Consider the following 25,854-nt stretch of genomic DNA (forward strand, 5'->3'; position numbering starts at 1 on the left):
TGGCAATTGGGTAACAAAGGAAGAGAAGAAAAGGGAACAATATGAAATTCCTCAAGACAAAAGGCAATCATGAACATTAGAAACATAAACCCATATGCCCACCACAAAAACAAAAAGATAATGCTGTACTCTCTCTTCAGACACACACCCTAGTCAGATTACCTGGAGTTTACTTTGCTGGCAAGTGAAGGCAACCATTAAACTAGGAATCTTACAAAACACTACAGCATCACAAAAATGAACAGGAGAAAAGCCAAGTTCATTCAGAGCTATTGCAGAAGATGATTTGGAGAAAAAAAAACAAATCAACTCAATATAAAAAATGAATTGTAGGCTGGGCGTGGTGTCTCATGCCTGTAATAACAGCATTTTGGGAGGCCGAGGAGAGCAGATTACCTGAGATCGGGAGTTCGAGACCAGCCTGACCAACATGGAGAAACCCCGTTTCTACTAAAAATACAAAATTAGCCGGGAGTGGTGGTGCGTGCCTGTAATCCCAGCTACTCAGGAGACTGAGGCAGGAGAATCGCTTGAACCCGGGAGGCAGAGGTTGCAGCGAGTCGAGATCATGCCATTGCACTCCAGGCTGGGCAACAAGAGCGAAATTCAGTCTCAAAATAAATAAACAAATAATTGTAAAATTTCCGGAGGAAAATAGTTGCAAAAGTAAATTTAGTAAGAGGTATCACAAAAAATCAGGAAAACAATTAAGAGAATGATATAAAGAAATAAGTAAAAATGGAAAGAGTGAAAGTACTGGAAATATGAAACAAGGAAGAAAAATTTTTTAGAATATTGGAGTCCCTGAGGAAAAATGAAGAGTACTAGCATTTAAAACAATAATATAAGAAAATATTCTAAAAATTTTAAAAATACTTCAGTCTATTCATTGAAAATGCTCACTGGATACCTGGGAAAATTAACACAGAAATGTTTACCCTGAGACACATCTTACTAAAAGCATTCAATTTCAAAAGATAAAGGCCTCAATCCCACCAGGCATAAAGAGTAAATCACTTACAAAGGTAAAACAAATAGGCAAACATCAGATATTTTAAATACCAATATTCAAAGCAAGGCAATAAACTTAATAGCAGATTTAATGAGAAAATGTATTTTGTACCATACATTTTATTTCCAGCCAAGTTTTCCTTGAAGTATCAAAGCTGTAGCTAAACAATTTTTTATAAAACATACAAGGCTTAGGGAATTGTGTCCCCATTAGGTTTCTAGATGACAAACCTCATCCAACCCAGTGATGATGGAAAATTTAAGCAAAAGGATGGGTAGTGGCAATATAGACATTATATAAATGTACATCTAAGACAAAAACAATGATAGACATGAGGGTGGAAGACTAATAAACAAATGTAAATATTCTGACAAAATAGAAATAAAGCAAATGGAAGGAAAAAGGAGAAGGAAACAGGAAAATAAAATAATCTGTTGTAATAAAAGAGCATAAAGGGTATCATATTTTAAAAAGAAACTGAAAGATTAAATAAGCAAGCAGGAGCCTAAGGGCATTAGAAAGATTTTAAGTATAAATGTAACCACTACCACACACACACACACACACACACACGCGCGCGTATGCCACATCTCCCAGAGGAAAAATATAGTTATTATTGCAAAAGAGATATAATTATAATATTTTATGACAGAGTTGAGATCAAACATATTAGTCCTGCCAATAAATCTGAATTAACTTAACTTGCCTAATGAGAGGAAAAAAAATTCAATTTAAGTCTTAAATCAAGATTCAAGTATATACTCTTTACAAGAGAAAACAAACCTGAAACAAAACGATCTAAAAAAGCTAAAAATAAAGATGTGGACAAATACATCTTAGAATAAATGTACTATAAATGAACTATATTTGAACTATAGTTCATATAGAAAATGAACTATAAAGAGAACTACAGCAGCAATTCTACTACCAAAGTACAAATCAATCCCAAAAGCATTAAATATGAAAAGCAAGGACATTCATGAACATTTAAAAAGCCACTTATAGACACAAAGATATAGTATTTAGTAATACATGTGCTGTGGAGAGCAGCCAGGTGTCCAGGTGGCCAAATAGAATAATAAGTAGCCAAACTGAGAACGTGGGAAGTTCTGGTGGATCAGTGCACATGACTGGGGAGGTGGCAGGCACTGGCATATAGCTGAGAACTTAATGACAACCCTCTCTAGGGACTACAGCACTGTACAGAGTACTGTGTGGGACGGTGGCTTTCACCAGTGAAATGTGCCACGTAAATCCTTTCTTATTGTTCATGTTTGGACCTTAAGGATCCCACATAGGATTCTGGCCTGGAGCCAGACTCATATGTAACAATTATGTTTATGAAGGTAAAACTCTACAGGAGGTACAAGGAGACATAGAAATAAACATTATCATATAGGAGACTTTAAAGCATCATTTTAGAACAAAGGTCCAAAACCCAGTAGAAAACAAAATGGCAAAGTCATGAAAAGACAAATACACACACACACACAATACACACATAATATGTTATATGAAACTTATATACATTATATATGAAAAGTATTCAAACTCATAATTAGAGAAATGTAAATTAAAACAACATCTAAATACCATTTCTCATCCATCAGCTGGCAGAAATTAAAAAGTAAAACCAGAAATTCTGTTGGTAAAGCTGTGGTGAAACAGTAACACTTCTATGTTGTTGGTGGAAATGCAAACTGCTACAATTTCTCAAGAGAGGAATTTAGCAATATCTAACAAAATTACAAATGCACCTAACCCCTTTGATCCAATAACCCCACTGCTAAGAAACTTTCTTAAAGGTATGCCTAAAACCATATATACCAACAGGTTAATCATCGTAGCACTGTTCGTGAAAACTATTAGACACATTCTAAATTCCAATACCTAGAAGAACGGTTGACTAAATTATGATATATCTATACAATCAAGTACTATTTGTAGAAAAGAATAAGGTAATCTCTATAAACTGATTTTATAGTGACTAAAGTCACTTTCAGGATATACAGTTAGGTAGAAAAAAGCAAAATGCAAACAAGTATATATAGTATGCTATCCTTTGTTTAAGAAAGAAAGAGATGTAAGGAAACAACGTGTGTATGTGCGTGTGTGCACACAAATACACTCATTTGTACAAAAGAAATGCATGAAGGTTAAACCTGAAACTAAAGAGATTTGTTAGTTACAGGGCCTGGATGGGAAGAGTGAAAACAAGGAAAAACTAGGACTTGAGTAAAAGAGATGAAAAGAAGGGGACACTGCTATGAGTATAACTTGTGTAGCATTGACTCTGAGCCATATTAATGTTCACATATCCCCTAATAAATAAATAAAACCAATCAGGATGTGCTGGGAGCCTATAAAGGAATATAAACAGTCAAAAAAATAAACCCAACTGTATTAAGAATGAATTATATCACCACACTGAAGAAGATCAGGAATGTTTAGGGTTAAAAAGTTTAGATAAATCTTTGACCCAGAAGGATTTGCAGGTTCATAAAAATAGGCTTGTCAGGCTCCTACTTCAACAAAAGCTGTGATTAACTCTTGTTATTCAAAACAGCAGTTGACCATGTTTGTTATAGAATACACTTTTAACAAATGAATGAATGAACAAATGAATGATAAATTTGAAAATGTAAGGGTTAGATCTTTGATTTAGCCTTGGTTCTCATTGGCTGAGATTTTGACCCTTAGGAGACATTGGGCATTGCTTAGAACAAAGGCTTCGATTGTCGAAACTTGGGAGAGGGGAGTTGCTACTGCCATCTAGTGGATAGCTCCTGGCATCTAGTGGGTAGAGGCGGGGACTACTGCTAAACATCCCACAATGTAGAGGGCAGCCCCAATCAACAAAGAACTATTCAACCCCAAATATCAAACTGTCAAGGTTGAGAAACTCTGATTTACACCAAACACAGTTGTTATAACTAGTAATAGTGAGAATCTGTATGTTTCTAATATGTATATGAAAAATGAGTATTCAAGATAGTCCGTGATATCACAAAAGTGATTTAAATAAATCTAAAAGAACAATGATAATTGCACTGATCTTGAACACTGCGGTAAAACAATCCCCTTTCTGTTGTTTTACTGTTGTGGAGAAAATCACATACATTAAGTCAGGTTTTCCCAACATTTGATCAGAGAACTATATGTTCTCTTTTTGGAAGTGAAAATATCTTTTTAAAAAACCCATCAAACATTCTAATTACTCTATTCTTTGTTCTGCACAAAAATTAACCACAGCTTCCTGCAGAAGACAAGGATGCAGATGTTGCTTTTACATTCAGCCAGATGATTTCATTAAAATCAAATTGTAAACTGAAATATATGTTTCAATCTCTTCTCTTCCTTATGGCAACAGCATTTTAAGTCCTAGATTATCAACTTTGTATAAAACATAGGCTAAGAAATCAGTTTAGAAATATCACATCAAAATCAATGCAAGAAAAGCATTATAATTTTATGAAGAGTAGTCATGTATTTTGAAATCAATTTTTCGCATTTTATGCTATTAAGTATATTTCTCAAGTGGAATTTTTAAAAGTTCTGAAGACATTTTGAATTCAGGGAGTTCAGCATGCTAACACGTTTAAAATCTCTTCCAATAGCAAGAAGGCTCCGTTATTTTTTTAGCAGAATATTTATTCCTCATCTTCCACTTGACCCTGTTGGTTATATATATTGAGTGAATCACTGAATACTTCACAATTTATATCTCATATGTGTTCTCTATGATCACATACCACTAGTATATTATATACAGTCTTTTTGTTTTCTTTTCTTTTTCTTTTGTTTTATTTTTTTGTTTTGAGACGGAGTCTCACTCTGTTGCCTGGGCTGGAGTGCAGTGGGGCGATCTTGGCTCACTGCAACCTCCACCTCCCAGGTTTGAAAGACTCTTCTGCCTCAGCCTCCCGAGTAGCTGGGACTACAGGCGTGTGCCACCACACCCGGATAATTTTTTGTATTTTTAGTAGAGATGGGATTTAATCCTGTTAGCCAGGATGGTCTTGATTTCCTGACCTCGTGACCTGCCCCTCTCGGCCTCCCAAAGTTCTGAAATTATAGGTGTGAGCCACCGCGCCCCTCCTATACTGTCTTTTTTCTAAGTAATATAAAAGTAATTTATTGTCACAATTTGTTTTTAAGTATACGATGATCTGTGAGTTTTCCAGGATTCTCAAGTAGCTTAGTCACAAGTGGAATAGTTTGAGCAACACTCAACTAGGCAATGCATATGATTTGGACTCAAATGGATTATTTATTTACTAGCATATTCTTGTGAAAGGAGATAAGTGGCTCTACAAAAGAGAATATTCAAAAAAAGTGTTTTTTACCTACATTTTTAAAGTCTGTCCCAAGATCAGTATGTGTGTATATATATACACACACATATGTGTATATATACACATATACATATATACACATATATACATGTATACACATATATACATGTATACACATATATACACATATACACACATATATACACATCTACACACCTACACATATAAACACATACATATACACATATATACATATATACACATACACACATACATATACATACATATACATATACACATATATACACACATATACATATATACACATATATACATACATATACACGTATATACAGATATACAGATATACACATATATACAGATATACAAATATACACATATATACACATACATATATACACAGATATATACGCATATGTACATATATACACATATATACACACATATATACACATATACACACATATATGCACATATGTGCATATATACACACATATATATACACACACTATACTTTAAGTTCTGGGGTACATGTGCAATTTTGTTGCATAGGTATATAAATGCCATGGTGGTTTGCTGTACCCATCAACACGTCATCTACATTAGATATTTCTCCTAATGCTCTCCCTCCCCAAACCCCCCTATCTCCTGACAGGCCCCAGTGTGTGATGTTCCCCTCCCTATGTCCATGTGTTCTTATTGTTCAACTCCCATTTATGAGTGAGAACATGTGGTGTTTGGTTTATATTTAAACTAAGATTACAGTTTATAGCATTTGAACTCTAAATAGGATTAAAAAGATGCATAAAAATGATCACTGTGTTTGGGGCTAATAATCATACAAACGGCAATAGAAGCTACTATTTACTGACCATCTGCTATGGTCAGTAGCACTATGTTCAGAACTTTACAGATACTGTTACTACCTCAGTAATATTGACAATAATTGTATGAGGTAGGTTTGGGTTGCTCCGTTTTACCTATGAGGAAATTGAGATTCAAAGATGGTATAAAATTTTCATGAAGTTATACATATATAAAAGCATATAAAAGGTAGTTGGAGATAAAAACAAGAGTCTGTCAAATTTTAAATCCATATCATTGCCACCAGACTAGTCCACCAATTTGCATTCTCTCTCTTTAATACATCCAATAAGGCTTTAAGAAAAGACGATAGCCTAGAAGGTTTATACATGTCAGCAATTCAAATTAGGACGAATCAAGGGGCATTATTATTGTGTTTTAAAATTAGCTCTTGGACAAAATATAGTCACTTTTCTAAAGGCAGTGTATAAGATGGTGACTCGAATCACATCATTAGGTTCAAATCCCTGTTCTGTCACACACTCTGTGACAATTGGAACATTACTTAATTCCTTAGTTCTTCAGATCTTTCATTCCCACACTCATAGAGTTACTGCACTATTAAATATGACAGTGTATGTAAAATATCTGACATATAAGTTGTATGCAATTAACAGCAGCTTCTGTTGCTGCTGCTTTCTTGTTGTTGTTGCCATTATTATTATTATTGCTCCAGGATAGCATAGAACAACACATAATTCTATTTAACATCCTGTGTACACATCACTAAATATAAGGCTAGAGTTATCTTGTTAATGACATTTGTATCTTTAGTTCTCATATCTTGTAGTTCTCAGAAAAACTTTTCATTTCTAGTTACTTTCATTTTCATGATACTTTGTAGGTCGTGAATTCTAAAGCTATTAAAAGAATCATACTTTTTAAAGAACTTGATCTGTACCTTGTGTAACCAGGTAGGCAAGAAGAATATCAGAAAGTATCAACCAGGATCAATTTTAGGGGTAAACATTTGATTTCCCTTTCAAAACATCACAAAATGATAAAGTTTTCAAAATTACTAAGAATGTCAGAACTTCATGCACATGAACTCTTGCCTTCATGGACCGTTTGCTTCCTTGCTGTTTTGGAGAGCAAGGAATATTTTTCTCATCAGGAATTAACATTTGTCTTACATCTTAGACATAACTTTTAAGTTTTAAATTTAATTTTAGTTGATTGCTATTCTAACACCTTCTAATAATGAGTATAAAATTATATAAATTCTAATGTAACTTCAAAAATCATGAGAAAAACCTTTTTAAGAGGTAAAATTATTACAATCTGTAGATAGCACATATGTTTTGAGAGTTCATAAATTATTACTTGGAATTCATGCATAAAGGAATGTCTATCAAAATCTATTATTAATTGGATTATTTACAGCAAGAATTAGTTTATTATTACAGAAATTCTTCATGTTATTTTTCTTGCTTCTCTGACAAATTTGTATAATTGCTATACAAATAATTTTATATACAATATAATATTGATATAATTTTATTGTATATTTTAATTTATATATTATAATTTTATTATTGTTAAACAAACAATACAAATTTAATATCATATTTAGAATATCTGAAATGTACACACCATACTTTTATGCTTAAACTTAAGCCTGAATTTCTAACATTTATTCAAAACGTAAATATTAAGTTTTTATTCAGTATTTTCAGGATTCATGATCTATCTCAGCAAATAATAGCACACCTGAGTCCCAGCTATATTAACCCATAACTCTTTAGTGTAAATCTATCACCATGAGGTATGCTGTTTTCCATATATCTCTGTCATCTGGAATGAAAAATATGTTTAGATTGAATTTCTTATATTTTGGCACTGCTTTTTCTCTCAGTGTCATAATCTAGCTATGTAACATTTTTCCATAAATGCATTTAGTTGTCTGAGAAAGATTATTTCTCCTTTACTTATGAAGGATAATTTTGCTGCATGTAGTTCATTTGCATAGCAGTTCTTTTTTTTTTCTTTTAGCACTTTGAATATATCCAGTCTTCCTTGGCATGTGGGGTTTCTGCTGAGGAGTTCATTGTTAGTCTGATGGGGGATACTTTTTTAATTTTTAATTTTTGTGGATACATAGTAGATGTATACATTTATTAAGTACATGAGATATTTTAATACAAGAATACAATGCACAATAATTACATCATGAAAGATAGGGGTATTCATTCCCTCAAGCATTTATCCTTTGAATTACAAACAATCCAATTATACTCTTTTAGTTATTTTTAAATGTATAATTAAATTATTATTGACTATGGTCACTCTGTTGTGCCAGCAAATAATAGGCCTTATTCATTCATTCTAATACCCATTAATCATCCTCACCTCCCTTTCTCTGCCCCTTCCCAGCCTCTGGTAATCATTCTATACTCTTTATCTTCATAGTTTCAATTGTTTTGATTTTTGGATTCCACAAATAAGTGACACCTTGTAATGTTTGCCTTTCTGTGTCTGGCTTATTTCACTTGACATAATGATCTCCAGTTCCATCCATGTTGTAGCAAATAACAGAATCTCATTTTTTATGGCTAAATAATACTTCATTGTGTGTAAGTACCACATTTTCTCTATCTATTCATCTGTTGATGAACACTTAGGTTGCTTCCAAATCTTAGCAACTGTGAACAGAACTGCAAAAACCATGAGACTGCAGGTATCTCTTTGATTCATTGATTTCCTTTTTGGGGGATATAGACCCAGCAGTGGGATGGCTGGATCATATGGCAGCTCTACTTTTCAATTTTTTGGAAACCTCCCAACTGTTCTCTATAGTGGTTGTACTAGTTTACATTCCCATCAACAAGTGTATGAGGGTTCCCTGTTCTTTACATCCTCACTAGCATTCATTAGTACCTGTGTTTTGGAAATACGCTATTTCAAATGTGGTGAGATGGGGGATTTCTTATAAGTAAATAGATGCTTTTATTTTGCTAATTTTAGATTTTCTCTTTGTTGTTGACTTTAGACAGTTTGACTACAATGTGCTGTGGAGAAGACTTTTTAAAAATTTTTTAATTATTTTTATTTTTATTTTTTATTATACTTTAAGTTCTAGGGTACGTGTGCACAACATGCAGGTTTATTACATATGTATACATGTGCCATGTTGGTGTGCTGCACCCATTAACTCGTCATTTACATTAGGTATATCTCCTAATGCTATCCCTCCCGCCTCCCGCCTCCCCACAATAGGACCCGGTGTGTGATGTTCCCCTTCCTGTGTCCAAGTGATCTCATTGTTCAATTCCCACCTATGAGTGAGAACATGCGGTATTTGGTTTTCTGTTCTTGCGATAGTTTGCTGAGAATGACGGTTTCCAGCTGTATCCATGTCCCTACAAAGGACACAAACTCATCCTTTTTTATGGCTGCATGGTATTCCATGGTGTATATGTGCCACATTTTCTTAATCCAATCAGTCACTGATGGACATTTGGGTTGATTCCAAGTCTTTGCTATTGTGAGTAGTGCCACAATAAACATACGTGTGCATGTGTCTTTATAGCAGCATGACTTATAATCCTTTGGGTATATCCCCAGTAATGGGATGGCTGGGTCAAATGGTGTTTCTAGTTGTAGAGCCGTGAGGAATCGCCACACTGCTTTCCACAACGGTTGAACTAGTTTACAGTTCCACCAACAGTGTAAAAGTGTTCCTATTTCTGTTGGTGAGAAGACTTTTTGAATTAAATCTCATCAGTGATTGCTGGGCCTCCTGTATATAGATATGTTAATCCCTTGCCAGTCTTGGGAAGTTTTCATGCATTATTTCATTTTCATTAAATAAGTTTTCAAACCATTTCTTTCTTTTTTCACCTTCTTGGATACCAATAATTCATGTGTTTTTTTGCTTTATGGTGTTCCATATATAATCCAGACTTTATTCACTCTTTCTCCCTTATTTTTGTTTACAGGGTTATTTCAAAATTTCTGTCTCCAAGTTCTGAAATTCTCTCTTCTGTTCAGTCCAGCCTATTGTTAAGGCCTTGAAGTGTGTTCTGTATTTCATTCAAGGAATTCTTTAGTTTCAGAGTTCCATTTGTTGTTGTTGTTGTTGTTGTTGTTGTTTTAATAAGAATTATCTCTTTGGTAAATTTTTCATTCATATCCTGAATTTAAAACAAAAAAATATTGTATTGTTTTTCAGAACTCTATTGAACCTTACTAAGCTTCTTTAGTATCATAATTTTGAACTCTTTTTTCAGGATTTCATGCATTTCTTTTTGGTTGGGCTATCTGTTGCTGGAGAATTATTATGTTCTTTTGGATGTGTCTTTTTATTTTTTTGCTTTTCCTGCTTTCTTATCCCTACATTGGTATCTGCACATCTAGTGTAGTAGTTACTTATTCCAATCTTTTGAATTTGGTTTCACAAAGGAGAATATTTTCCTAAAGATGTATTAATGGTGTCGGTTGGGTATGGCCCTTTGTCTTTGACTCTGGGTGTGTGCAGAAGCATAGTCTCTGTATGAGTTATTCAGTTGTAAACAGCATCAGTGGCATCTGTGATTTCTTTTTTTTTTTTTTTTTTTTTTTTTTGAGACAGAGTCTCGCTCTGTCACCCGGGCTGGAGTGCAGTGGCCGGATCTCAGCTCACTGCAAGCTCCGCCTCCCGGGTTTACGCCATTCTCCTGCCTCAGCCTCCCGAGTAGCTGGGACTACAGGCGCCCGCCACTTCGCCCGGCTAGTTTTTTGTATTTTTTAGTAGAGATGGGGTTTCACCGTGTTAGCCAGGATGGTCTCGATCTCCTGACCTCGTGATCCGCCCCTCTCGGCCTCCCAAAGTGCTGGGATTACAGGCTTGAGCCACCGCGCCCGGCCGGCATCTGTGATTTCTTATTGGTTTAGGATGTGATTATTAGTGTGGGCTATGGTGAAGGTTTGCTTGGGGCAGGAATGTTGGAAGGCTTTGTCTTGGGACCCAGTGGTAGCAGCAGTGAGCTGATCATGCCTGATCTTGGACTCCAGGTATGTGTACCCTGGCACTGTTGCTAGCTGGAACAAGTGGGTTGGTTCTTGAACCTCCAGATGGCTTGCTCAAATGCCTATAGTGGCAGCAGTCCGCCAGGAAAGTTAGTAGGTTGTCAGGCCCCTGGGCAACCAGTGTGGTTGTAGCAATGGCTGCCCCCATGGCAGGATGACCCTCTGGGTCCCAAGTGGTATGAGCTGATGTTGGCTGTGGCTGCAGTGTGGGGTAACCACACTCAGCCCCAGCCAAGCAGTCCTCAGGCTCTCCTGCTCTCTGTGGCAGTGTCCTTAGATTTTGAAAGAAATATTCTATTAAGTCAAACCCAGAAACTAATTAAACAGGAGTGCTTTTTTTCTTCAAAGATTTTACGTATAAAAGATGTAATATACTCTATTGCAACATTACTAACATAAATACTTTCATGAACAGCAAGGCATATAAAATTCTAGACAAAAACAAGGAATTCATATGAGGCTCTAAGTTCAAATATATTAGTTTAATGGAATTGGGATGCTATCTTCTATCTAATTCACTACCCTTATTGTTAGTTTTCTTTGGAAAGAAAGCATGATTCATATCTGGCCTCATGTCCCCTTTTGTTCCAACAGTTTTCTGATTCTTCAATAATTCTTTCCTTTAGAACATTTTCTAAACAGTTTCATTCAAAGCGATTGATATAATTATACTCATAAATTCTAAACTGTTAAGTGGTATCATGAATATTTATTTTTTAAATCAATTCATTAGTTTAATAGTATTTCCCCTTTCTAGCCTTTCTAGTAGCGAACTGTTTTTTTACTTTATTTGCTTTTTTAATCTGTGTGCACAGTCCAAACAGCATCCAAGCTGCTTTACATTGTTCTGCTGTGCTTATAACCACAGCGTTCCTGGAAACATCTCAATTTAACAAAATTTGTGACTAGAAAGTTCAGTAAATAACAGAAGTTGAACTGATTAGCATTGCTCTATGAAACACTTCGAGGCAACTCCTTTCTTTTATGCATACACAGATAACAAATCAAAAGGACATTAGAAATATATGACTTTCAAAAAGAAAGTTAACTATTTCCATACAGTTGAAACTGAACAAACTATTTTATGTGAATAATCTGTGGGAATTTTTGACACTTTAGGTCTACTTAGCTCTGTGTCTAGGTGGAAAGAGATGTGACCAGAAGATTAGTTCCTGAAGGATGATGTGGACAACAATTGTTCATTTTGAAGTGGAAAGCAAAAGTCAGTCAGAATTGAAAGCCTGTGTTCTCTGAGGAGAGGCCAGTGATGGGGTCCCCAGTTTATGAAGACATAAAAAGAGCAGTTGCCAACCACTTCTTGGGGTTCTGGTCTGTAACAAAGTATGGCACCATATTCATAGAAAAAAGGACATATAGTTATGCAACCAGAAATTAAAGCTATAATGTGTCTGGCTGCTATTTTGAAATTCCCAAATCCATGCAGATGCAGAAGGCCTAAATCACCAATGCTGCAGTCCCAAAAATAATAATAACGACCACAAAACCACATGAAATTTTAAGAGCGAATATGGTTGAGGTGGGCAGCAATGGAAAACTGTCTTCAAAATATTTGGTAAATCAAATTTCCAAATGATGTAAAGAAATCTATTGCTAAGAAACACAGCTAAGAAAACAATTTAGTTTAAATGAATGTGAATGTTGAATAGTCTGACAAAATAATTTAAATATTTAGAATAATTACAGAATAAATAGATATCATGCATAAAAATACCAAAAAGATAAGAAAATAATATGAAGAACTTTATGCTTATAAATTTGATAACTTGGAAAAAAGGGACTAACTTTAAAGACGTAAATTACCAATGTCCACTTAAGAAGAAATAGATTAAATCATGCATATGTCAACACAAAATACACTAGTTTCCTTTTATCCACAGTTTCACTTTCCATGGTTTTATTCACCTATACTCAGAAATTCAATAGTAGGCTAATGCTCTAACACAGCAACTACATTATTCACTTCACTTTATCTCATTACATAATAATTTTATGATCTCATGTCATCACAAGATGGGTGAGTCCAGTATAATAAGACATTTTGTGAGAGAGAGAGAAAAGAGAAAGAGAGAGAGAGATGCCCACATAGCTTTTATTATAGCATATTATAATTGTTCTATTTTATTATTAGTTGTTTTTAATCTCTTACTATACCTATTTTATACATTAAATGTTATCATAAGTATATATACAGAAAACCATAATATATATCGGCTTTGGTACCAGTCACGGTTTCAGGCATTCACTAGAGTTATTAGAATGTAGCCCCTCTGATAAGGGAGATACCACTGTATCTGTAGGCATATGTTTAAAGTGGCTCTATTTGTAATTACCAGAACTTAGAACAACATTTGTCTTTCAATTGTTTAATGGACAAATTCACTATGGTATATTTTTACAATGGAATAGAAGTTTGCAATAAAAAGAAACAAAGCACTGATATGAATGACGATGGATGTGGATGAATCTTAAATGCATTTTGCCAAGTCATAATGCCAAACTCAAGGCTACATCCTGTATGATTCAAGTTCTATGACACTCTGAAAAAGACAAAATTAAAGGACAGAAAATAAATCAGTGTTTGTCAGGACGTGGCTTTTGTGGAAATGGATGTATTGTAAAAGGGCACAAGGGAATTTGAAAGGTGATGGAAATATTATCTATCTTGATTGCAATGGTGTTCATACAGTTGTCTTATTGTTTTAGCTAGGACTTCTAGTGTAATGTTGTAGTGGGGATAATGGGCATTTAATCTTGTTTCTGATCTTAGAGAAAGGCTTTCAGTCTTTCATCAGTGAGCGTAATAGGATTTTTGGTAAATGCCTTTCAAGATGTTAAGTTCCGTTCTATTCCTAGTTTGATGAGTGTTTCTATTATAAAAGAGTGTTAAATTCTTTTAGATGTCTTTCTGCATATATTGAGATGATTCTGTGTATGTACGTGTTTGTATGTGTTTTCCTTCATTCTATTGATGTAGTATAAAACATTGATTGATATCATATGTCGAACAACCGTGCATGCCTGAGATAAATCCCACTTGGTCATAGTTTATAATCATTCCAATGCACTGTTGGATTAGGATTGCTAGTGTTCTGGTGAGTATGTTTTACATCTGTATTCATAAGGTATATTAATCTGCAGTTTTCTTTTCTTGTGGTAACTGTCTCGCTTTGATATCAGGGTAATGTTGGCATCACAGAATGTGTCAGGATGTGCCCTCCACTTCTATTTTTTGGAAGAATTTGAGTAGGACAGATGTTAATTCTTTAAATGTTTCATAGAGTTCGCCAGGGAATGTTTTCTGGTGGTGGGCTTTGTTTGTTTCTTATTTTGAATAAATTGATTATAGTATGTTGTGGTATAAATATCTTTGAATTTATCCTTCCTGAACTTCATTGTAGTTCTTGGATAAATAGCTACCTTCCTCAAATTTAGAAGGTTTTCAGTTATTATTATTTATATATGTATGTGTATGTGCATACATACAGACATGTTAATGTGAAGATTATATCTATATTTGAATATAGATATTCATGTATGTATATACATAATCACTATTATATTCTGTTCATTCTCAATCTCTTCTCCTGGGGCTTACACAATGTATACTTTGGTAGTGCTGGTAGCATCTCTTGGGTCCTTTAGGCCCTGTTTATTTTTCTTATTCCTTTTTTTCCTACAATTCTTCAAATTGACAATTTCCATTGTCCAAATTTTAAATTCACTGAGTCTTCTGTCTCCACAGATCCTGCGGTTTGAATCCCTATAGTGAACTACTATTTATGTCAACATTTGAGGAAAAGAAGACAGGCACAAAACTATACATACTTCATTATTTCTTTTCACTAAAGCTTAAAAATGGGCAAAACTATTTAGTATGGGTTTCTCTTAAATAACAAAATGCAATAACCAAACAAGAGCAAATTTTTTTTTTCAAAACCATAAAATTCAGGAGAGTAGAACCTTTTACAGAATGAGTGGAATGTGGTAAGAAAGGTATATAAGGTGGGGAAGAGGGTTCTGAGGTGCCATCAATATTTACTTCTTGTTCTGGGTAGTAATTATATGGATATGTACCTAATATTAGATAATTAAGTTAAATATTTCTATTTTATTCAGCTTTTATTAATGATATATGTGTTGTATTCAAAACTCAAAAAAACATAAGAAATTTTATCACCATGAAATGTGAATTATTTCCCTCAAAAAATAAGGGATAAATGTATTAGCCCAAATGTGAAAGTTGTTAAATAATAATCAACACCAATAAGGAAAATGAAATTGAATGAGGCACCCTGACTTTTCTCTGACTTTTTCCTGACTTCTCTGAACATTTGTTAAATAACTGTGCATATTTAGCTTAAGAAATTACTGTCCTTTCAATCTCCCTGAGTTAGTTTAAATGACAGAGGACCTATGAAATGACAGAGGCCCATTTTCCTTTCTACCCATGTGATTCAGTAGAAAGTTCTTCGTTTCCATTACATCAGTTAATAGACTACCATATCAAACACTGATGCTTACTTTCCTCTCTTGGTAACATTTCTGTGATTTACATTTCCCTTTATTGAAGGTTATATTCATGAACTATGGATTCTTCCAAAGCTGATTTTCATCAAACATGACCTTTCATGTTTTTCTGTTGTAATGTAATGCAACTTACTTAGTGTAAGATTAGCATTCATGTCAATCACAAATCTACTCACCATATCTATTTTACTCAGTCATCAACCAGCAGACACACACATTTCATTCTAAATATAAAATAATCTGTCTTGTGTATGTGAGGAAAGAAGTCCACCTCTTTTAACACTGTCTCTCATGTTTCAGTTTCTTTAAGTTAAGATTACAGATGATGACTTTCTACGGTTTTAGGTCCATGGTAGTTTCTGATCCAATTATGCCACAGAGTATTAGGAACCCTAAGCCCAGTAAGCCTGGTTAAGTTTTCTAGATATGATATCGTGGTAACAATCATGATTGTCTTCCTCCAACCTCAGAACTAATATCTAATCCAAAAGAGAGGAGCCATGAGTTTCAGCACTTGCTAAGATTGGATCATTCAAGTTACAATTTATGTTCCAGTCAGTCTTAACTCTTGTTTACAGTGTGACAAGTCACACTGTTTAGTCACACTTAGGAACTGGTCAATCACTGACTCATGTCTTCTGACTAGGACCATGGCATCTGACTAGTTCCTTCTGCCACCATACTTCTTTATGAAAGCTGAATCACATCTTCTCTACATCCTACCCTCCCATCAATCCTGACTCCTGGCAGCACTGCTGTGCAAGAAAACTTTGTCAGGAATGACTTTCTCTCACTTATTTCCCAATCTACTTTTAATTAACTAACTTCAAATTGGTTTATATCCCTAATGAATCAATGTTCTCTAGAAGGTGACAAACAAACGTGCAAAGTACAACTATATGGTTTATTCTAAACCTTTACTTCTTTAACCAGTTCAGAGCATCTGATTTTTCAAATTCTCTTTTCTGGCTTTTCTAGCACTGAAATAATCTACCTTTGGAAATTTTGTTATCCATCTGTTGTCTACTTTTTCCCAGCCTCAAGATGTGGGAATTCCATTCTTAGTTCTCTTCTCTGCTCTATCTCCATACCTTGAAAAATTCTTAAAACACCACAATTTTAAGTCTATGTGTATAACTTGCATAAAATATCAGGTGGCGATAAACGCAAGATCCAGTGGTAGATTTCATCTAAAGTTGACCTTAACTGAAAAAGCAAGAAAATGCATGTAGAATATGCAGTTAAATTATTTCATATGACTTATGTTTGAATGATAATAGTAATGATAACAAATAAAACTAATATGTGATAGCACTCGCTGCTTTACTTAGACCTATTTACTAGATGTGTCATTATTATTCAAATCCACAGAATAAAGGACTGAAGAACAGAGCATTTAGCTAAATTTTCCAAAGTTACTCCTATATAAGCTTTGGTACTGAGATTTAACACCTGGCATTATGGATCTAAAGTGTTATGTTCTTAATCATGTTTCCAAGTAAATACTTTTCCCTTTGGAAACTAAAAGCGACGAGAGAGATAATGAAGGTTTGCTATCTAACAACCAATACCCACTTCATCTTAGTTAACTTACCCACCTCCCATCGTTTGTCCACATATTAGGAGGCAATTTGTAACCAGAAATATAAAAATATAAGAGTACAATTTTCTGGGAGTCAAAAGTTTTCCATCATGATGTGTTTGTGTCTGTGTGTGTGAGAGAGAGAGACAGAGAGATAAAGAGGAGGAAGGAGAGGAGACGGATTATGAGAGGAAGGAAGGAAAAAAGAAAAAAAAAACAGAGAAAAGAACAGAGAATAAAGGAGAGGAGAAGCACAGGGAGTTCTCTGATTTCTTTCATTCTGATTTGGTACAATACTGTGTACAATTGGACCCATGACGGTGATGTTCTATGACCACAAGGAGAGATGATAGTGACACATAGAGGGTGGTAGAGTGGAAGTTTATAAAAGACTTGGGCCCATCCACAGGACCAATTATCTCTAGAATTTCTAAAACATGAGGAACATAGGCCGCTATTGTTTATAGCACCCTCAGTCAAGCGTCCTTTTACTGGCAGCTGGAGAGACGCTAACATAGTCAGGTCTGAACGCTGCTACTTTGTGCCATCAGATACTGTGTTACAGAGACCCTGAAGAATTTAAGATGCAGAACCAGATTGCCTTTAAAAACTTTCATGAGCTTCTCAACCCACTCCTTACACTCCAGCTTCCTCAATTACAAAATGGAAATAATTATAGTTAATAATTTGTTTTTATTTTTATTATCAGCATCATATTCCTATCTTTATTTTTTGTGGTAATTATTCCTTTGTGGCCAAATTTTAAATATTCCTTTCTTGCTCTGATGTTTCATCTATATATTTCTAATCACCTTCACGTTATACATAACAGATTGCTGTTACATTGTCTTTAAACATTTTATATGCAGTTTAAATATGGAGACAGTTTTAAATCAGCAGATTATGGACATCTCTTTGAAGGCACACGAGTGAAAAATTTCCATGAAAAGTCTTGATTGGAGAATCTAGAGATTGGTTAGTAAGTGATGGGATCCTGAAAACTAGCTATAAAGCCCAAAGAGAAATGACTGCTGAATAAAGATGAAGTTTCCACAAATAGTAAGAATTAAACATCAAAGGCCATAACTTAGCTATGAATAATTTTATTACTATGCAGAATTACACTGAACTAATTAAAGTACCTTGAGCCTTGACATTTTCATTTTTGTGACAAGAAATGCTCGTCCCCTTATAGAGGTTCACTAATTAGTGGTAAAATTTGCTGGTAAGAAATATGTCATGCAATCAATTCTGTCTGTAAGATATTTCTCTTTGATGTGGTTTTCTCCTGAACATTTTTACATAACATCTTTTTTTATCATAAAATTTAAATGGTTAAAATAAAATTGTTATTTCCACCCTAAAATAACAATTTAAAATTCTGACTCCTTGTCATCTACCCATTCAGTCTCGATTCCTTAGTCATTTAGTTTTTCTCTTCTTCATGCACTGTATCAGAATAGTTCTCAGAACTTTTCTTTTTCCCTTCAACCTCTGAATAACTTTCTTCTTTAATTTCTACTACTACCACACGCAGATCTATATTACTTACTTCCTAAATTTACCACAAAAACTTCTACCTTCTCTTCCTTGTTCTAAACTCTATACTCTCCAATTAAAATCATCCTTGCTAGTGTGACTTCCTCTCCTTGAAAGTCAGTTGAAACTTTCAGTCCCAGAGTTAATCTATCACAATTATAGAATACTTTAAATAGCAAATGTATACCACCATATCTACCCTGACAGATGACCTCAACCTAACATGATATTTCCACTAGAATTATATAACAAAACAGGGTTGTCAGCCTCTGCACCACAGCTGAGCCTCAGGAGACCCAGTCTCAGTTTCAGCCCTTCTCACTGCAGTTGGAGAATCTATTCCACCTGTGAAGTGACCTGCTGAGAAACAAGCACCCATCTGAACCAATGAGATGTGCTAGGGCTGAACAGCCTCTATGTAACAGCAAATCCTGAGGGGGACAGTCTCAGCTCTAGCCCTTCTTTCTGCAGATGGGAAACCTCTCTGCCCTTTCAAGGAAACACTGGTAGACACATCCATGTAGGCCATCTGGGCACACTCACTAGCTTTCATCCCACAGCAGATATTGGCGGTCCAGTCTTGGCTCAAGGTGCTCTCTCTGCAGTCCCAACTGTGCAGAATAATCCTGGGAAGCACTCCTGTTTGGGCCACTGAGACAGGCTTACAGGCAGGGGTCCTGGCCAGCCTAGGTACCCTCCTTGTTCTTCCCCAGGTGAGAAAGCCCACATGGAAGAACCATGCCAGTCTCGGAGCCCTAATAAGACTCACAATACACATGGGCTTAGAACGCCCTCCAGTGCTGAGACAGCTGCAGTGTCCATGGGCTCATGGAACATAACAGTCTGCTTAGAATCCCTGGAAGACTCACCAAAGAAGGTCAGACACAAACAAAGCCAGAATATGAAGATTAATATATGGAATCCCTCCATGTGGAGAACATATTGCATGTCCACAAGCATAAAGAACATTCAGAGAAATGTGAACTCACCAAGCATACAGAATAAGTAGTCAGAGACTGACCTTAAAGTTATGGAGATACAAAAAAAAAACTAGCCGGGCGAGGTGGCGGGCGCCTGTAGTCCCGGCTACTCGGGAGGCTGAGGCAGGAGAATGGCGGGAACCCGGGAGGCGGAGCTTGCAGTGAGCTGAGATCGGGCCACAGCACTCCAGCCTGGGTGACAGAGGGAGACTCCGTCTCAAAAAAAAAAAAAAAAAAAAAAAGTTATGGAGATATATGATCTTGCAAACAAAGAATTCAAAATAGCTGTTTTAAAGAAGTTCAGTGAATATCAAGGAAACACAGAGAAATGATTCAAGATTATCAGAGAAATTTATCAGAGATATTGAAGTAATTTTTTAAAATTTAACAGAAATCCTGGAGTGAAAAATACAATGACTAAAATAAATAATGAGGAGAATTGCTTGAACCTGGGAGGCAGAGATTGCAGTGAGTCGAGTTCAGGTCACTGCACTCCAACCTGGGCGACAGAGCAAGACTCCATCTCAAAAAAAAAAAAAAAAAAAAAAAAAAAAGTAAAAAGAGCTCAAATAAACAAACTAATACTGTACTACGAGTGGCATGCTTCTAACTGAGTTGCTGAAGCAAGGACGGTATTCTCCCATGGCTATTGAAGAACTGTTATCTATATGGGTGTAAGGGGGTCTCTTGATAAACTGGAGCCCAGCAAGATTACAAAGTTTGAGAATGCTTTCTTGTCTCATTTTGTCAGCCAGCACCAACCCCTGTTGGACACTATCAGGGCTGATGGAAAGATCTCAGGAGAATCAGATGCAAAGCTGAAAGAGATTGTAACAAACTTCTTGGCTGGATTTGAAGCTTAAACTCCTGTGGCTTCACATCAAATACCAGTTCAGTTTTGTCATTGTTCTAGTAAATTAGTTCCATTTGTAAAAGGGTTACTCTCATACTCCTTATGTACAGAAATCACATGAAAATTAAAGGTTCCACAATGCATAAAAAAAAGAACTAGAAAATCAAGATCAAACCAAGTCCAACATTATTAGAGAAAAAGTATAATACATATCAGAGCAGAAATAAACAAAAAAGAGAAAAAAATACAATAGATTAATGAAATAAAGAACTCATTTTCTAAAAGAACAAAGAAACCTTTAGCTGGAAGCTAGACTAAGAAAAAAAGAGAGAATACTTGAGTATTAAAATCAGAGATAAAAAAGAAGACATCTCAACTAATACCACAGAAATATAAAGGATTATAAGAGACTATTATGAACAAATGTACACCAACAAATTGGAAAATTCAGAAGTGAACAAATAACTGAACACCTCCAACCTCCCAAGACTGAATTATAAAGAAATAGAAAACCTTAACAGAGCAATGATGAGTAATCGTATTGAAAATCTCCCATCGAGTAAAAAACAACAAAACAAAACAAACAAAAAACAAACAAACAAAAACCACACACACACAATGACTTCACTGCTAAATTCTACCAAACATATATAGAATAACTAATACCAATTGTACTTAACCTCTTCAAAAAATTGAAGAAGGAGGAATTCTAAACTCATTCTACATGGTCAGTATTACCTTAATACCAAAACCAGACAAAGACACAGTAAAAAAGGCAAAACTACAAGTCAATATTCTTGATGAACACAGATGCAAAAATTCTCAATGAAAGAGTAGCAAACAGGATCCAAAAGCATACATAAAATATTATTCATTATGTTCAAGTGGGATTAATCCCAAGGATGCGAGGATAGTTCAAAATATGCAAACAAATAAATGTTATATTAATAGAATGAAGGACAAAAACCACATGATTGAATCTATAAATGCAAAAAAGCATGTGATAAAGTCCAACATTCCTTCATCATAAAATTCTCAACAACTTAAATATAAAAGGAATGTCCCTTAACACAATAAAGGCCTTATATGAGAAAAACACAACTAGTGTCATACTGAAGAGGGAAAGTGGAAAGCTTTCACTTCACATGTGAAAATATGGAATAAGACAAGAATGCCCACTTTGATTACTTTTATTGAACATAGCACTAAGAGTCCTCAACACAGACAAGAGAAAGAAAGAAGGGACATCCAAATGAGAAAGAAGGAAATTAAATTGTTCCTGTTTGCAGGTGACATGATCTTATATATAGAAAATCCTATAGACGACACCAAAAAAATGTTAGAACTAATCAATTCAGTAAAATTGCAGGATACAAAATTAGCATACAAAAATCAATACCATTTGTACATGCTGATAATGAAAAAGAAATTAAGAAAGCAACCCTATTTACAATAGTGGTCAAAAATATAAAATACCTAGGAATTAATTTAACTGAGAAGATAAAAGATTTCTACAATGAAAACGACAAAAAAAACTATGAAATAAATAAGTAGGAAAATATTTTGTCACGGATTAAAAAAATACTGTTAAAACGTTCTTACTACCCAAAGTTATCTATACACTCAATGAAATACCTATCAAAATACCAATGAAACCTTTAACAAAAATAGGAAAAGTTATCCTAAAATTCATGTAGAACCATTAAAAGACCCCACATACCCAAAGTAATCTTGAGCAAAAACAACAAAGCAGGAGGCACCACTCTACAGGACTTCAAAATATACTAAAACACTGTAGTATCTATAACAGCCTGGTATTGGTGTAAAAACAGACTTAAAATAGAACAAAATGAAACAAAAGGAAAAGCCCAGAAATAAATTCATGCACGTACATCCAACTGGTCTTTGACACGAGTGCCAAGAACACACATTGGGGAAGAACAGTTTCTTCAATAAATGGTGCTGGGAAAATTGGATATCCATGTGCAGAAGAATGAAACTATCTTTCGCCACTTAAAAAATCAACTAAAATGGACTGAAGACATTAATATAAGATCCAAAACTGTAAAACTACTAGAAGTTTTTAAGGTCTTCACCAAAAAGTCACTTCCCAGACCAATGTCCTAAATCATTTCATCTAGTAGGGCAGCATCAATAATTTCTAGTAGTCTTACCATCATTCTTCTTATATCTATTTTTTCTTCTACTAGTTTCTACAACCACTGAAATCTGATTTCTATTATGATTTTACTAAAATCACTCTTGCTACAACCATTCACAGTCTTCTAATTACTAATAGCTATTTTTAATTCCTCTATAATCTGTGGCCTAATTTGATGCTGATAGTTTAATATCAACTTTTTCTGTATCTTTTTCTACTATTCTGGCCACATGATTTTATTTTCCTTTATAAGCTATTTCTTCTTTGCTCCATTTTACAATACAATTCCTAGTCTTCTTTATACCTTTTTGTTTTTAATATATCCTAGGAACTGATGATCCACAAACGTGTCAGTGTACAAGAGCATTTTGTATTTCCACTCCTGTGTTTCTGATTTCCTATTAAATATGTCCAAGTACATGCATCCAAAAGCTGTAACTCTTGATAGTTCCAAAATGATTTCATCAATTTTTGCCAGCAGGCATGATAAAGCAAACAATATTTATAGAAAACTAAGATGGTCTATGTGGTCCATGATCCATGACTATGTGAATGTTATCTCCACTTCCTCAAATGTCAATGCCTGAAGCCTCAGCCTGCTCCTAAAACTCAAACTTTCCTCAATCTCTACAAATATAAAGTCAATAATGATTAAAAATTTTACTTCTTTTTTTGTACTTTCTTTATTTCCAACTTTTATTTTAAGATCCAGGGTACATGTGCAGGTTGTACAGGTTTGTTACATAGGTAAATGTGTGCCATGGTGGTTTGCTGCACCTATCAACCCATCACCTAGGTATTAAGCCCAGCGTCCATTAGCTATTCTTCCTTATGCCTTCCTTTCCCCTTACCCCTGGCAGGCCCCAATATGTGTTGTTCCTCACCATGTGTCTGTATGTTCTCATTGTTCAGCTCCCACTTATGAGTGAGAACATGCGGTGTTTGGTTTCCTGTTCCCGTGTTAGTTTGCTGAGAATGATGGCTTCCAGCTTCATCCATGTCCCTGCAAAGGACGTGACCTCATTCCTTTTTTTTGGTCACATAGTATTCCATGGGATATATGTACCACATTTTCTTTATCCAGTCTATTGTTGATGGGCATTTGGGTTGATTCCATGTCTTGGTTATTGTGAATAGTACTACAATGAACATACATGTGCATGTATCTTTAAAATAGAATGATTTATATTTCTTTGGATATATACCCAGTAATGGGATCGCTGGGTCAAATGGTATTTCTTCTTCTAGATCTTTGAGGAATTACCACACTGTCTTCCACAATGGTTGAACTAATTTACATTCCCACCAACAGTGCAAAACTATTCCTTTTTCTCTGCACCCTCACCAGCATCTGTTGTTTTTTGACTTTTTAATAATCACCACTCTGACTGGGGAAAGGTGGTATCTCATTGTGATTTTGATTTGCATTTCTCTAATGATTAGTGATGTTGTACTTTTTTTCATATGTTTGTCGGCTGCATGAATGTTTTCTTTGGAGAAGTGCCTGTACATGTCCTTTGCTCACTTTTTCATGGGTTGTTTTTTTTCTTGTAAATTTGTTTAAGTTCCTGGTAGACTCTGGATATTAGACTTTGCCAGATGGATAGATTGCAAATTTTTTCCCCATTCTGTAAGTAGTCTGTTTCCTCTGATGATACTTTCTTTAGCCGTGCGGAAGTTCTTTAAAAATGAATCAGTATAAGCTACTTAATGCTACCTTGCTGTACCTCTGCATTCCTCTGAATAGCTAACTCTTTATAGTTTCTAATACTTTCATCTTCAGAACACTTCCCTCGCCTTGTTTACCCTAGCACCTTAGCTTTTATTACTTGCGTGCTATTCAAAGGGCAACTCTTCATTTTTCCTTGCTTGTAATTCAGCTACAGTGAGCTGTCCCATACCTCCATTTCTTTGCTATAGATTTTTGAAAATTAAAATTCCAATTATGCACAAGAAATATCTACATCCTTCATAGGTAACCAAGATATATACATCTATTTTTTTCTTACTTTTTATTTAAATGGCATTTCTTCCTACCTTTCCTTTATAACAGATCTTGAACAATGCCCAGAGTAAGGAAAAAGCAATTATGAGTAGGAGGAAAATATTAATAAACTCAAGATTGAAAATAAAACATTCAAGCTTCCCCATTTTTTAGTTTAAATCATTTTCATTCAACAGGTATATATTTAGTAACTGACATTTGCCAAGTACAGCACCAGAGCTAGGAAAAATAAAAGAAAAATAATGCAAAGTGAACTGAACTGCATTTACACACAAATAAAAAAAAGTAATGTAATTTGCTCTTTTTCTTTTATGATATCTCTTTACATACAAAGAGATATCATAAAACAGGCTGATAATGTAATGTAGAGTTACTTTCTTAAATTCTTATTTTTTATTTTTGTGGGTAATGGTAGGTGTATATATTTATTAAGTACATGAGATACTTTGATATAGCCATGCAATGCATAACAATCGTATCAGGATAAATGGGCTATACATCACCTCAATCCTTTATCCTTTGTGTTACAAACCATCCAATTATACTATTTTAGTCATTTTTAAATGTATAATTCAATTATTATTGACAATAGTCACTCTGTCGTGCTATCAAAATATTAGATTTTATTCATTCTTTCCATTTTTGGCATGCATTAACCATCCCCACATTCTCCACTACGCAACCCCTCCCAGGTGCTGGTAACCACCCTTCTACTCTCTATCTCTATGTGTTCAATTATTTTAATTTTTAGTTCCCATAAATAAGTCAGAACATGCAAAGTTTGTCTTTCTGTGCCTGGCTTATTTCACTTAACAGAATGACCTCCAGTTCCATCCATGTTGTTGCAAATACCAGAATTGCATTTTTTATGGTACTCCACTGTGTATATGTACACATTTTCTTTATCCATTCATCTGTTGATAGACACAGGTTGCTTCTAAATATTGGCTATTGTGAATAGTGCTGCAATTAGCATGGGACTGTAGA

Source organism: Papio anubis, chromosome 10 (genome assembly GCF_008728515.1).
Source record: "Papio anubis isolate 15944 chromosome 10, Panubis1.0, whole genome shotgun sequence".
Taxonomy (NCBI): Eukaryota; Metazoa; Chordata; class Mammalia; order Primates; family Cercopithecidae; genus Papio; species Papio anubis.